General features: G+C 39.4%; 1 protein-coding gene across 1 annotated transcript in view; it reads left to right on the plus strand.

The window, feature by feature from the left end:
* The window catches only part of ADGRL3 (adhesion G protein-coupled receptor L3), a 586,346-nt gene that overhangs the window by 200,951 nt on the left and 368,851 nt on the right, over positions 1-16,544 (plus strand). Inside the window, exon 3 of the mRNA XM_081943236.1 lies at positions 9,727-9,861. The gene's annotated coding sequence lies outside the window, so the exon portion shown is untranslated. The remainder of the gene's footprint in view (positions 1-9,726; positions 9,862-16,544) is intronic.

Genomic DNA, 16,544 nt, shown 5'->3' on the forward strand with positions numbered 1-16,544 from the left:
AGTCGTGTGTTTGTGTTTGTGTGTTTGTGTATATGTATATATTTCTATTCATTGTAAGCCACACAGATTCATCGAAGAGCTAGGTGGTAACTAATAAGTAAATCAAGATTAAATTTCTCTGAGCCCCGATTAACAGGATTTGCTAGATGAAAGGGATAAGGCTACTCCACAAGAATCCTGATCAATACTTTCGCTTTCAGATGTGAATTTTAAATACAGACAATCAAAGTGTCTTGTTTTATTTCTCCCACCCTAATTGTGTGCTGGGAATTAAAGCTGCCTCTTAGAGGAGCCAACTTTCAGCTGACTATAGTTTACACAACAGTATTAGCCTCGTTATCAATGTGGGAATCCATTCTTAAAAATCACACACTGACTACACTGATTGAAAATGTAAAACAAAACAAAGCAGCACTCATTAACTAAATTGAGATGAGAAGATGGACATGTCTTTGCCAGACAGCAAATAGAAATTAATTAGTTTACACCAGGGGTGTCAAACTTGATTTCATTGAGGGCTGCATCAAGGTTGTGTTTGACTTCATGGGGCTGGGGTGGGCATGGCCAGGGTGAGTGTAGCCAGTAATCGTGGTGGGGGCCCTATGGTGGCCCAAGTGTTCTTCCAGCAAAAACAGACTCCCAAGCTCTGTTTCTGGCTGTTACTGCCTCCTGCAACCCTCTGCCCGCGAAAATGAAGCCCAAGAGGACTGCACTCAGCCCTCATGAGCTCTGTTTTCAGCTGCAATGGCCTCCATTTTCACTGGCAGAGACATCGCGGGCCTATGGGTTTGACACCCCTGGTTTACATGTTAAACATAATTGCTTTTTAAAAAAAAAAAATACTATGGGTGGTGTTTTTATTGTTTTAACCATATATTTTAATTATTGTGTGTTTTCTTTTAACATAAGAATTTTGACTATTTTAGTCTGTTGTAAACTGTCCTGGACAAAGCTGCTTCTAGAAGAGCAACGTACAGATTTAAACAACAATTAGCTAATTACCTGTGTGTCATACACACTGAGGTACTAACTATTCTTATTCAAATCTTTGAATTTTTGCTCTATTGTAGATACCACATCTGCCCTTTGGTTGGTATAGTATATAATCTGGACAAGAAAGAGCAATTTCATGTTATAGTAAACAATATGGCAGTTGAATGATGGATGTGGGGAAAGGACTATAGTAAACAATGAAATCCTCTATATATCAATGTATTCATTTATTTGTCTGTTTGTTTGAAATGATTCCTTTGAATGGATGCCTCTTTGAAGCCTGAATATACTAGTCATGAAACTCCCATGAGGAATAAACATTTGTCTTTTCTTCAAAAAAGATCTGTATCCACATTTGTTTTTCTGTGTATGCCAACACTGACAATAAATGAAAAGCAGGAATAAGTATAATGTGTTAGGGTGGGAGAACGACAAGAAAACTAAATTCTGCCGGCCAAACCTGTCAACTAAGCCACCCTACTTTACAACAAGTATTTTAACTGTTGTATAATTATTCCATTCAACTCCTAGGATAAACATAACTTTTGTGAATGCAATGTTATACTAAGAATATTCCTGTTTTTGTAATTAAAGGCTATGTGTTAATTGGGAAGCAATTTGTGTATCTGCATGCCATATCATGTGCTATTCTCTTTTTATTTTTATAAGCCAAGTGTTTAATCAGCCAATCCTATTTAATTTGTTTTATTTGCATTAGGAACTTTAATTCTCTAACACAGCTATCGGTGTTGTGCAAGTATGCATTATTCATCAGCAGTTGATTCAGGAGAACAGGAGCATTTTTGTCAATTCTTCATGATCATTTTAGACAATTCTACAGTTGCAAATGAAAGATAAATGTTTTAACATTTAGATTTTGATTACATTTTTCTAAGTATTAGAATACCAGTGTTTAGCCAAAATTTTATTCTTTCTTTTAAAAAATCCTCTTCTGATACAGATTTTAATTTAAATTTGTTAGTGTAAGAATTAAATTACATTGAGAGAAATATGTTGTAAAAAAAAAAAAGAATCCGGTTTATTGGAAACTAAGATTCAATCCAATCAGAAAAGAGTTGGTCTGAGGCTAAGTCATCATGAAAGTCACTGGTTTACATTGAGCTGAGCTCTTTCTCTAAGCCCACATTGTCTTACAGGGTCTGTGTAAGGAAAAATGAATAAAGCTCTGAATACCATCATATATTCTTGTGAAGAAAGGCAGGACATAAATAAATGAATATCGACCTGCAGGAAGATTTTTCTTATGGGAAAATGTATAGAGGGCTACTTTGTAAGCATAGATGGTTCTTTCAATTACTTAAACCTCTGCTTTGGATGATTTGCCTGTTTAGTTTGTGCCTTGGTCCATATAACTGATCAGGTAGTCCTCGACTTACAACAGTTTGTTTAGTGACCGTTCAAAGTTATTAAACGAGGCTGCCACCTTACCAGTAATCAGGATGGCCTTCACTGCTCCTGCTTTTCTCTGCCCTACATGTTCTCGGATGAGGTGCAGAAGGCAGTTCCTCATCATCATCATCATCATCATCATCACTAACCAGCTGCAGCTACATTTTTTCCTTACGTGAAGCCTCTGGGCTATCCTGCTGCAGCTGTGCTTCAGTCAATCACTCTCAGCTAGCTGCTCTGAGCCATTGACCAACTCCCATCCTGAAGTGCCTCACACTGGTTCATCCTCCTCAGAACTATTATCTAGAGAGGTACCTGGGGATGCTTTGGGGGGAAGTCAACACAGAAAGATTGTAAAATGGGGCAAAAATTCACTTAACAAATGTCTTGCTTAGCAACATAAGTTTTGGAGTCAATTGTGGTTGTAAGTCGAAGAGTACCTGTATAGAGGCAACATAAATAATTTTTTCCTTGACATACATGTGTGTGTATGTGTGTGTGTGCAAGTTTTGAACAGTTCCAAGTGTGTCTCCAGTTTAGTAGGACTAAAATAATATTGTTAGATATCAACACTAGCTACCAGAGTTTCCACACTGGTCCTCTGTTCCAGCGGGAACAGAGGTTGAATCTGATTGGCTAAGAGGTCTGACAGCTCCCTATAAAAGGGTTGCTGTCAGACCAAACAGTTGCTGGATTGTACATACGACTGTCTGAATAAAGAGCTGTTGTTGCATTAAGCCAGTGTCTGCCTTCTCATTGCCCGATCTAACACTGGCGACGAGGTTGGGATCGAGAGGCAGATAGGCGAAGAAACGAACAACGAGACATCCAGCAAGTAAATCCAGCCCGGAGCTTCGGTGCAGCATCGAGCTACCATTTTGAGTGGCAAATTCGAACCCCCTCATCCAAGAATGGAGCTAAAGAGTGGGAGCGCCCTCAGGCACCCTGGTCTAGGGTGCACATTGATTTTGCTGGCCCCGTTCATGGCCAAACGTTCCTCATAGTTGTGGACGCATATTCGAAATGGATAGAGGTAGCCCTGATGACCTCTACCACGGCAGAGGCATTCATCAAGGTGTTACGGAGACTTTTCTCCACGCACAGCCTGCCCGATGTCTTGGTCTCAGACAATGGGCCCCAATTCATGGCCATGCAATTCAAGACCTACTTAGCAAGTCAGGGAATCCAGCATGCCCTGTTCGCGTCATTCCATCTGGCTTCCAATGGTCAGGCGGAGAGAATGGTGCGATCGACTAAAGAGGCCCTCGCCAGAATGGGCCCGGGAGATTGGCAAACACGGGTTGATCACTATTTGCTAATCCAACATATCACGCCAAGCGCCACCACCGGGAGAAGCCCCTCTGAGCTTCTCATGGGTCGCCGACTAAGGTCCCACTTAGACCGGCTACACCAGTGGTAGTCAACCTTTTTCTATCTACCGCCCACTAATGGATCTTTCTTGATGGAAAAATTTCCTTACCGCCCACCAGTTTTTGCGCAAGTGTGGAATATTTTTTAGAAAGGAGGGTGTTTTTTTAAAAAAAGAAATGTACATACATTTATCTTTTTATTTCTACTTTATGCATGTTTATAATGTTTTTAACTTTATAAAGTTTATAATGTCTTGTGGCACAGTAAACACATTGGAAGCTGTTTATTTGTAACAGATTCAATGAAACCCATCTTCAGATACTCTGGTAAATAACCACGAGCATATTTCTTTTTTTCAGACATGGGTTCTAAATTTGTTTCACAATTTAACAACTACTTTTACTCTCACGTTTTGATCTTCACTCCACACAGTGCTTTTCCTTTTTATCTCCTTTTTTTATCTTCCTTAGAGCTATGTACAAAAGTAAAGCTGAGCTAGTTAGCCCACTTATTATTATTAGCCAACAACAATTCTCTCCTGCCTTTTCTTTCTCCTATTTTGCAACTGCTCTGCTCGGCTTCTGCCTGTCTCTGCTAACAGTTTCTACTCCACCCCTTCCTCTTCCCACGTGTTTGCAACTGCTCTGCTCATTCTGCCTGTCTCTGCTAACAGTTTCTATTCCTCCCCTTCCTCTTCCCACATGTTTGCAACTGCTCTGCTCAGCTTCTGCCTGTCTCTGCTAACAGTTTCTACTCTTCCCCTTCCCACTCGCACAAAAGGAGGTTTTAACCTCCGAAATCCCCACCGCCCACCTGGAATCCCAAAACGCCCACTAGTGGGTGGTAGGGACCAGGTTGACGACCCATGGGCTACACCCAAACTACTCTGCCACATCGCCCCCAGCCTCCACAAGCAAGATTCGATACTTTAGCATAGGGGATTCAGTATACGCCCACAACTACGCTGGGGGGACTCTGTGGATTCCTGCTACAGTGATAGGCCTCACCGGGCCTCGCTCTTATCTATTAGAGCTAGAGGATGGCAGAAATTGGAGGAGGCATGTTGACCAACTCCGTGGTCACCTCTCTCACTCCAATCTTAGAACACCAGATGAAATTCCAGAACAAAGCAGCCAAGGCCCTACCCAAAAGGAACAAACGCTCACTCCTTCCACAGCCAGCTCAAACCCGAGGGTACCGGAAAACATATCTGAGTTTGTTGCAGGCCCACAGCGAGCTCCAAGCGAGCAAATCCAGGGAAATCCAGCCACGGCCTGGCGTAAGTTCCAGCAGGTTCCAGAGAACAGAGCTGGAGAGCAGACAGGTCCGTCCAACCTGCCTGAAGAACCGGTTCCAAATGAACTGCGCAGGTCTGGTAGAGCGAAACAAAGACCCGCCTACCTCAAAGACTATGTGACCAATAGGAACATCCCAACCAAGAGGGATGGGGTGTTAGATATCAACACTAGCTACCAGAGTTTCAACTCTGGTCCTCTGTTCCGGCGGGAACCAAGGTTTAATCTGATTGGCTAAGAGGTCTGACAGCTCCCTATAAAAGGGTTGCTGTCAGACCGAACAGTTGCTGGATTGTACATATTTGACTGTCTGAATAAAGAGCTGTTGTTGCGTTAAGCCGGTGTCTGCCTTCTCATTGCCCTAACAGATATTAAATGGTTTTCGAGATTCAAACAGGTTAATTAAAAGAGAATCAGCAAGAAAACCATTCTGCTGGGAAATATATTTTTTTATGTTTAAAAAGTATCAATCTGAAGCCCAAAACAACAACCATCATGAGATGAAATCTGCTCCTAAGAATTAATCAACATTTATTACATAGTTCTGATCTAGAAGACAATTTTCTTTGGAAACCATTATTGCTGAAATTGTTGCCTATCTGAGTATTTATTCAATCACTACTGTATTATCATGGATAATTTTTATATTTCAGGTGTCCATTTATATGTTCATAAATTCCTTTTTTTTCTTAATCTCCTTCACCATTAGTATTGTAGAAACTGCAGAATTAATATTTCCTTTACAAAATAACTTTATTTTGTCTCATGTTAAAGAGAAAAGCAATGTAATTTGGATAATAAAGAGCATTTATTTGTTAATTTATTGTATGGCTAATAAAAGTGCACGATCCTTTCAAAGGATAAATAACAAATAAGGTCACACTAATTGATGCATTTATTTACAACTTCCTTCCTTCCTTCCTTCCGTCCTTCCTTCCTTCCTTCCTTCCTTCCTTCCTTCCTTCCTTCCTTCCTTCCTGTCATTGACTGATATTTTGACATGTCCCTTAACTATATATAGTTTATTACTCCTGGCTCCATTATCATTTCTTGAGGAATACAGGTAAACTTCCATAATGTAGTCATTCCATTTCCCCAATAGAAATGCAGTAAGAAATATCTACCATCATTCTGAACTGAAAAGCATACAAGTAAGGATGCTGCACCATACTTTCTCAAGCTTTTTAGTGTTAGTTAACCTAAAGCTACCTCTTGTCTAGTAAATATGACAAAAATTCTCAAGTTTTTTTTTTACACTGTCAATTCTGACCAAAGAGTGGAAATCTTTATTATCCTCTTTGACCAGCCTTTGCAGTAAAAAAGAAAAATAGTTTGATGCAACAATTCTTTATTGGAAAAGGGAAAAACAATAGAACAATAAAGCAACATATCCAATTAAACTATTGCACAGTTATAAAACACAGAGAAGATATTTGGTCACTCCATATGTAGGGTTAGCTTCACTTAAAAAGTGGATTAGACAAGCTAAACAGTTAATAATACATGAAATAACTAACCAATAATGCACTAAGAGTTAACAATACAATATTAGGGGTATCATTAGTAGTAGGATTCAAAAAAATATACTACCGGTTCTGTGGGCATGGCTTGGTGGGTGTGGTGTGATGTGGCTTTGTGGGCAAGGCAGGGGACACATACTGCAAAATCCTCATCCCCTTCCCACCCCACTAACCTGCTTTCCAGCTCCATTCTCCTGTTCAGGGCAACAAAAGAAGATCAGCTGGGAGGCAGCAGGGGCGGAGCCAGCCTATTTGCCGGTTCTCCAAACTACTCAAAATTTCCGCTACCGGTTCTCCAGAACTTGTCAGAACTGGCTGAATGCCATATCTGGGTATGATGAGTTTTACCTTACAGTAGGTCATTCTTTCAGAGAAAAAAATCTATGTGGTCATTAAGAGGTAACTCTAACATGATCGCACATCATTGCAATCATTGTCAAGTCTGTCTATGAGTTATTACATTATCTTTTGGGTGGCATTGATAGCACAGGCCCCCGACTTCCCAGAACAATTCAATTGTAGATTGTAGGATACTGTAGGATGCAGCAGTGGTAGCAAAAATATTTTGCTGTTGTCATCATCTCTAGCATAGGCTTGATAAAAAATTATTTACTTACAACCATTGTTCTTTTTTTTTCAGTATTCTGCTGCTTGTGCTATAGTATTCTGCTGTTCCTCTTATTTCATTGCTTCTAGGTTTCTAGGAGATGAAATAAAATGAAATTCTGTTCATTTAGAGAGGCCACTTAGAAAACTCATGTCCACTGTCTGAACTAGCTCAATCTGACACATAGCTTAGGCTGCAACAAAAACTCACTTTAAAAAAAAAAAGATTTTTAAAAAATAGTAGAGCACTTACGAACTAGGTGGATTCATCAGGCTTTGTAAAGTACCGTTCTAATTGACCATGCCATATTGCAGAATAGAAACACAAAATCAAAACTGTTTACCTGTCTATGTCTTGCAATGATCTCGAAACCCTGATGAGGTGGACTTGGCATGAATTAAAGCCCCCTAAAGGCAACATCCAGGAGAGCCTCAAAATCAAACATAACGGGAATGTAGGGCAGCAGAATAAGAAGTCTGTTTACTCAACCTCTAATCTGCCAGGTTACTTTCTCCATATCATATGAAATTACACATACACACCCACACACACACACACTTAGTGCCTGATATAAAATTATATGATAGAGTATGCATATAAAATCTTGCTTAACAGTCAAACACTATAATCAACTAACCTTTATGGAAACTTCTTAAATACATGCTAAAGTTTGGTGAAGTGGCTTATATTCTACTTTGTGTAGTGTTTATATATTCCTTCACTGTCCCTGTTGCTACAAATTCCACTTCTATAGGTTAAAATTCAGCATTAAAGTCTAATACCACATAACCAAAAAATAAACTTGCTGAATAAATCTTATGCTCCTTTGATTCTCATTATAACCCCATGTAACCCCTGAAAAGATTCCCTGGTAGATTAAAAGATCTACCAGATATGGTAGACTGCATCCTTTAAGTCTGAGTGGGAGAGAGTAAAACAAATGTTGCAATTGAGATGCAGTATGTCTTATCTGTATTAAAAGCATGAAAGAATACACTCAGTCTCTCCATTCTCAGTTGTTTAATTGAGATAGACATTGTTGGAGGTTTTTCAGAACCAATATAGATCTACAGGTATTTCTCAACTTACAATCACAATAAGAACTGGAAAATTCATCATTAAGCAGTGTGGTCATTACGTGAGGCATCCAATTTTGCCATCTTTTTCTTGTAGTTGTTAGGTGGGCCATATGGTCGTTAAGTGAGACATCACATGATTGCAACTTGTAACATTCCATGCTGGCTTCCCCATTGACTTTGCTTGTTGGCAACTATCTGGGAAGGTTGCAAATAGTGATCATGTGACTGCAGGGACACTGTGCTGGTTGTAAGTCATTTTTTTCAGTGCTGTCCTAACTTCGCAAAGTCTCTAAATCAGGGATGTCAAGGTTGCAACGTCATGTCATCATATGATGTATCACAACTTTTTTTCCCCCTTTGCTAAACGGGGTGGGCATGGCCAGCACGTGACAAATCTGACCCGCAGGCTGCAAATTTGACACCCCTGATCTAAATGAATGGTCAAAAGCCGAGGACTACTTGTAATGGCATTTGAATGAAAGAGGAAAAAACTATGAGTTTTACTTCTGTTATACATTGTTGAAGAAAATGGAGGCATCTAATCAGGGCAAAGGATGGTTGCCTATTTATCTCCCCTTTCTTTTGCAGAAGAAATACACACAAAGCAAAACTGTGTGAATGTTGCACCTAGTTTTTATTTCAGAGTGTTCTCTGGTGGTGGGACTGAGAGATGGGGAATCTATATCTGAAAGAAAATCCAATTGTTTGTATATATAAGCCAGTGGTGGGTTCCAAATTTTTTTAGAACCTTTTCTGTAGGTGTGGCCTGCTTTGTGGGAGTGGCTTGCTGGCCATGTGACCGGGTGGGAGTGGCTTGCTGGCCATGTGACTGGGTGGGTGTGGCCAACTTATAAAATGTGATGAAACTCACTTAACGCTCTTGCTTAGTAACCAAAATGTTGGTTCAGAAACTCTGGCATTTGAAGCACGCAAGTCTTAAAGCTGTCAAGTTACAAGACCCTTATACCCCTAACCCTTTAGAAAAAAAACCCAGGGGTGTTCAAACTTGACAGCTTTAAGACTTGTGGACTTCAACTCCCAGAATTCCTCCTCTCGCTCTTCATCTTGATGATGTACGGATGGGCGGGGGGAGGGAGCTGGAACAGGTTCTAAACGGCACTGTAGATTTGTGGAACCTCTTTTATAGAAGAGGTTAGAACTGGCAGGAACCCACCCCTGATATAAGCCCTCTAATTAGAACTAAAATGGATTTCTATTAAAAACAATAACAAAAACAATTGTTGAGACAAACTTCCATATGGTTTCTATGTAACATTAATTTCGGCCTTCAAATACTCTAAATTGCATGAATAGAGTGAATTGGATAGTTGGGCAAAATGTCTGCATAATTAACTGCCTCTGTTGATTTTTTTGCTTTATTTTCTTCTAAAGAATTGTGGATTTAAATTGATAAGCAGGTGACTAACTTTTGTTTTTATTGATTTTATTAGGAAATAGCTTACAGGTTGTCTAGATGTCTTCAAAAAGAGGAAAATCCAAAACTGAGAAGCAGTGTCCATCACGGCACAGCAGTGGTGGCAGCAACACTATCTTCTCCTTCATCTACCGACGAAGAAGATGAAAGGGTAATGTTTTATTTGAAACGAATGACTAAAAATATTATTGTAGATATAAAAGAATGGCAATTTGGAGAGATATGCTTTAAGTGTATGCTGATTAATTCAAACCAGAATTAATAAATTAGAAAGTAGTAGCTCCCAATTAACGGACAAGCAATTACTTACTGAAATGCTATAACAAATTTACAGAAAGCTAATCAAATGTTATGAACCAAGCTTACATACTTGGAAACACAGTCATACAAAAGCTTTGCTATGAGCTGCTATTCTACTCGGCCTGCATTTCATAAGAGCACCAGCTGTCCTCACTGAGTATATTCCCCTACATGAGTTACACTGCACAAACACACAGGCTCAGTTTTCCATCTTCATTCAGTATTATAGGCAGAATATTGGTTCCTGATGAGGTGTCACTTTATTATCACATCTTCTAGGTAAGAAGGTTGCTACTCTACTAGTTGCGCAAATCACAGAGATAGTGACAAAGAATTGGTGACCAACCTATAACTGCAGTTCACTGAACAGTCATCCATGAATCCACACAACTGTCCCTTCTACCTTGCTTGATCTCATATGATCTCACTATTCCTCAGATGTATTGTGTTGAACTTAGAAACTGAAAATATTCAGTGGGTGCTGCACCTAGGTCACTTGGTATGTGCATAAGACAAGACTTTTTCGACAGCTCTGAATGGGATCTACAGAAATGTGTTGCCTATGTGAATGGAGTCATACAGTAGGTGATCATTCAAAGAAATGTAATGATTGATAGATAGATAAATAAATACCGTATTTTTCAGAGTATAAGACGTACAGGAGTATAAGACGCACCAAGGTTTTGAAGAGGCAAATTTAAAAAAAAGTTAGCAGGTAGATAGAGGGATAGAGAGGGAGAGAAAGAGAGAGAAATGCAGTAGGTAGGTAGGGAGAGAGAGAGAGTAGTTAGATAGGTAGGTATATATATGTGTGTGTGTGTGTGTGTGTGTGTGTGTGTATATATATATACACACATATATATATCTATATATGTGTATATCTATCTATCTATCTATATGTGTGTGTGTGTGTGTGTGTGTGTGTGTATATATATATATATATATATATATATATATATATATATATATATATATATATACACATACATACACACACACACACACACACACACACACACATACACATACATACAGTAGGTAGATAAAGGGAGAGAGAGGGAGAGAGTAGTTAGATTGGTAGGTAGATAAAGGGAGAGAGAGGGAGAGAGAGAAATACAGTAGATAGGTAGGTGTTTCTGCTGGCACAGCACTTGATCAACGTAATTCTCATCAAACAGTTAAAGAGCTTTCCAAAAGGGAAAAAAAGTTTTTGCAAACCTTCAAAAAAAAAAGGCATGAATAGCTTGGTGGGGGGCTTGCAGAGTACTCCTGGGGGGACAAAAACGAGCAAAAAATGGCCTGTTTTTCGCAAAAACGGGCTCGTTTTTTTGTCAAAGAAATTGCATGTATAGCCTTATGGAGACTTATAGAGTGCTGCTGGGGGCTGGGGGTGCAAAAAATGGCCCATTTTCCGCTCATCTTTGCCCTCCCCAGCCCCCAGGAACTCTCTGAAAGTCTCCATAAGGGTATGCACAGCCATTTTGGTGAAGGGGGTGGGGCTTCGGGAGGCAAAAAATGCTGTATTCGATGTATAAGATGCACCCAGATTTTCAGCCTCTTTTTTGAGGGAAAAAAGGTGTGTCTTATACTCCAAAAAATACGGCAATCCTTCAAAAAGCTCAGAAGCATCAAGAGTTGGGTTTAGTAAGAGTCAAATACTTTTTTTGACCACAGGAAAATGGTATGGCAATGTTCCTTCCATCCCAAAAAGGTAGCCAAAGAAAGAAATGCTCAGTATCACATTAAACCTTCTATTTTCTATTTGCTGCCAGAATATTGGGAAGGTATTCAAAAGCCTGAAGCCATAAAACATTTTTTCTGGCTTTATTCCAGCTCCATTTCTTTATGAAACTTAGAAGTATGTTGAGAAAATGCTTAGCAGTAGTAGTTCAATTTTTTTTAATTAAATAGCTGGAGGAATCTCTGGGGAGAAGGAACATATTAACAGTTATCTGGATCAGAAAAAGTTGTTAAGGGCTTTTTTTAGGAGAGGGGTGGTTTCACCCATTTTTTGACGTCCCCACCATCCCCCCTCTAGTTTGCAGCTGTAACAATAATTACTCTCCTTTGAAACTTTATGGCCGATTCAAAATTGTAAATGTTGGTGTTTTAAAAGGTTATTTTTGCAATCTTATTTTTTTTAAAAAAATAATTGTATGCAATAATAATACAATACAATAGTAGAGTTGGAAGGGACCTTGGAGGTCTTCTAGTCCAACTCCCTGCCTAGGCAGGAAACCCTATACCGTTTCAGACAGATGGCTATCCAACATCTTCTTAAAGACTTCCAGTGTTGGGGCATTCACAACTTCTGGAGGCAAGCTGTTCCAGTGATTAATTGTTCTAACTGTCAGGAAATTTCTCCTCAGTTCTAAGTTGCTTCTCTACTTGATTAGTTTCCACCCATTGCTTCTTGTTCTACCCTCAGATGCCTTGGAGAATAGTTTGACTCCCTCTTCTTTGTGGCAACCCCTGAGATATTGGAACACTGCTATCATGTTTCCCCTAGTCCTTCTTTCTCTTAAGCTAGACATACCTAGTTCCTGCAACCGTTCTTCATATGTTTTAGTCTCCAGTCCCCTAATCATCTTTGTTGCTCTTCTCTGCACTCTTTCTAGAGTCTCCACATCTTTTTTACATTGTGGCAACCAGAACTGAATGCAGTATTCCAAGTGTGGCCTTACCAAGGCATTATAAAGTGGTATTAACACTTCACGTGATCTTGATTCTATCCCTCTTATTTATGCAGCCTACAACTGTGTTGGCTTTTTTGGCAGCTGCTGCACACTGCTGGCTCATATTTAAATGGTTGTCCACTAGGATTCCAAGATCCCTTTCACAGTTACTACTACTGAGCAAGGTATCATCTATACTGTACCTGTGCATTTTGTTTTTCTTGCCTAAATGTAGAACCTTAGTCTTTTCACCATTGAATTTCATTTTATTAGATAGTGCCCAATGTTCAAGTTTGTCAAGATCCTTCTGTATCTTAAGCCTATCTTCTGGAGTGTTGGCTATTCCTGCCAGCTTGGTGTCAAATTTGATGAGTTCCCCATTTATTCCCTCATCTAAATCATTGCTTTGAACATTGTCTTTTGATATTTGTGTGTGTGTGTGTGTGTGTGTGTTGTAAATGTATGTGTGGGTGGGTGTATTTATCTCTTGGAATTAGTGTGTTTTTGAAAGTGTGACTTGGTACATTAGGGATCTACAGAAAATTTAACAATCTAGGGCTTTTTGGTTTTTCTTTTACAAGCTTAAGAATAATACATTTTTACAAGAAATACATCTGTATAATAAAGAGGTAGAATGACAATGTTAACACACAATGGTTTGACCCAAGCGCACGCGCTATATTGGCGAGCCTTGAAGCCTTATATAGAATGCCCAACTGAACTCCAACTTATGTTGACAGAACTAGAATAAAAGTGTCACATTCTGCTAACCCAAGAGGAAATAAAGATAAGACTCCCAGCTGGCCATGTTCAAGAAACTAAGATGTGAGAAAATGAATGAAGTTAAATGTAATGCTAGTCTTCCCACCTCAAAAGAGTTTTGATAGGCAGGTGGTTTAGTGAGGTGATAAAGGTCATTCTGAGAATCCATCACTCTGCTTAACTCATCTTCTCAATCTCCATATATGGAACTACAGTTGTCTGCAATAATATACAATTCCAGGATTATCCCAGAGACAACAGAAGAGCCATTTACTTGCAAAGTATTTTGTAAGGCTCTTTTGTAAGTTCCTAATTCAACAGTGCTTCAAACCAGATCCTTGTTTTAATTCCAAGATCTATTCCAATGAGGAGATTCAATAGAAACTTTGCCAAATTGAGAGAAACTTTCACTTCATGAGAAGTAGAGGAAGAAATAATGTTAAGAGAAATGGGACCATTAATTACAACTATTCCTACTTTTACTTCCTCTAACACAGGGGTGTCAAACTCATGGTGGAGTCATGTGACATATGGGGACTTTTCCCCCTTCTCTAAATCATCTGGCCTGCCCCCCCCCCAAATTTGACAGCCCTGCTCTGACACAAATAGCCTACATTGGCAATCCCAGAGGTGTGGAAGAAGCTCTAAGGCTTTTGCACTCAAATAGGTGAATCAAAATGTTGTGACTTTCATGGGCTTCAAATTAATACTTTCAGAAGCTTTGGGCAGGTTATAGTCTCAATTTGCTATTTGTTTTGAAAAGGAAAGTTCATATATGAAAGACATAGAAGTGAAAAACTTGCCATGAGTAGATCAATACTTAATAAGAATTTTACTATTACAACATATTCCTTTCTATTCAGGTAAAGGCAACATTAGATAAAGTAATCCCCGGAACATGATAGATTTTAAATAGAGTTGGGTGAAGTTTTTTAAAAAATCTGGCTGGCCATTCTTGATGCTTAGGAGTTACCATGTTAAGTACCAGAAGACCTTGGTACCCAGTTTATAAGTATAAGTAACAGCTGATGTTTTTGGTACTTGACATGGCAATTCTTCCATTATCCCTTCCATTGTACCTTGCATCCCTTGCTATATAAAACAATTATGCATGATGAAGTGTAAGCTTAAGCAAGTATCATTGATTTGAGTGTTAACCTGAGGGATGCAGCCTCAGCCTGATCAGACAAATGACAGGCTGATGTTGAGCAAGGCAAGCCACAGCTGTAGTGAGTTGGCCAGGAGGCTTCATGGAAGTCCACATCTCCTCCCAATCCAAGGACATGTAGGGCAGAGAGAAGACAGGCTCAATGCCGTTGAGCTAGACTGCACATGAGGAGACAACCTCACTCCTCGTGAAGGGCTGCACTAGCATCGCCTACTTTATCCTGCCCCAAGGACTTGAGCGTTGGTGGAGCAACGTGCCCTGTCCCATGCCTTATGTGTTCCTGCCATGTGTCCTGACGTATTTGACATGTGAATTGTTTCCCTGGACTTCCTGTGTGCCTGTTAGACTCGTTTTACCCAACGGCTCTTGCCATGCTGAGCTCCGAATCCGAATGTGGGTACTTTCTGAGGACCTTTGGGGGGGGGGTTGAATAAATACCTTTAGAACTTGCACTGTGTGTATGTGTGAGTGACAGAGATGGGAGGGAGCAGGGCAGCACAGCAGTTATGGTGCAGGTCCAAGACTGAATCTGATTAAGTATGATCCATTGGATCCATATACGATCCATTGATTAGAATGGTGTAGAAGAGAAGCTGGGGCTGTTCCTTGATTCCATCCATGAAGAATCACCAAAAGAATCCTGTTAGATAATCAGAACAATGACCTGATCTTTATTAGTTCTGGTAGCACTCAAATACATTAGCTATGAAAAGTTTCATAAATGAAATCTGTTTGTATTGTATTGTATTTATATTATTTTAATAATACTGTAACTTTAGTAGTTATTAAAATCTGTCTAAGACCGTTAAATAGTTTATCTCCAAGGAATTAGAGAAGCTCTTGGATCTATCTGAACTATTACTGATAAATGGAAGCCTTCCCCAAAACTAAATATAAAGAAACCCCCCCCCCAAGGCTCTGTGCTGCCAGCGATCATCTACTGATTCAAGTAATTTCTTGCAGACAAGAGTTTATTCATACTGCTTTGCAAAGAGGCAGTAGCGAAGCCATTGCTGAAGAGCCCACTGCCAATTTGAAACATTTTTATATATGCAATGTGATGAAGAAAGTAGTGGCCTGCCACTCCCAATTTTTAGGTCAAGGAGTTACACATTCTGTTTGACATGTACAAATTCTGTGTGATATGCTGAAGCTCATAAAGCAACATTGGCCAGGGTCATATTTCATTTTACTGTTTTAATTTAAATTATGTTATTATTTCCATATTTCTATAATAGTAAAATTAAAATTATCAGAAGCCTGATAATTATCAGAGGGCTGTTATTTTAATCAGTAGCTATATTGAATCTTTCTCTCTTTATCACCCTCCCTCTATGTCTTTTGGCTTATATCTCCCTCTACTGATAAAGAGAAAATAGTGCAACATTTGGGGTGTGTGTGTGTGTGTGTGTGTGTGTGTGTGTTTTAAACAGATGGAAGTGGAACTTGAAGAGAGAGGTTAGCAGAGGAAGGCTACATTTTTCTACCAGGCTTAAACCATCCATGTTGCCATTTAATCTCATTCGAACATCAAAATGCAAAAAAATTGAACCATTATATCTTATGCATTCCAAAGGGCTCAAGATCCTTACACCAAACCCCTCCATGCTGTGCCGTTTGCAGTCTTGAATTGAATGGATGGATTATCTAAATTCTTTTCAACCTAGTTTTAAATCTGGATTTACAGTGGAGGAAGTCTAGTTGTTCTAATGGATGGTCTATGTTGAGAGATAACAGAGGAAGTGGGAATGTGGTCCTGTTAATACTGCTGGATCGCTTCGGTTACCATTCAGTGTGATATTTTTTTGGAGGTCTTGCCATAGTAGAGGTCCAAATTGCCACATTGCAGTAATTCCTTTCACATGTCTACTAGCGGAAAATTGGAGTTTTTGATGCATCCACAACTTCTGGGAAATATTCTGGAAAGTG

This window comes from Natrix helvetica (assembly GCF_964273705.1).
Source record: "Natrix helvetica genome assembly, chromosome: 2".
NCBI lineage: Eukaryota > Metazoa > Chordata > Lepidosauria > Squamata > Natricidae > Natrix > Natrix helvetica.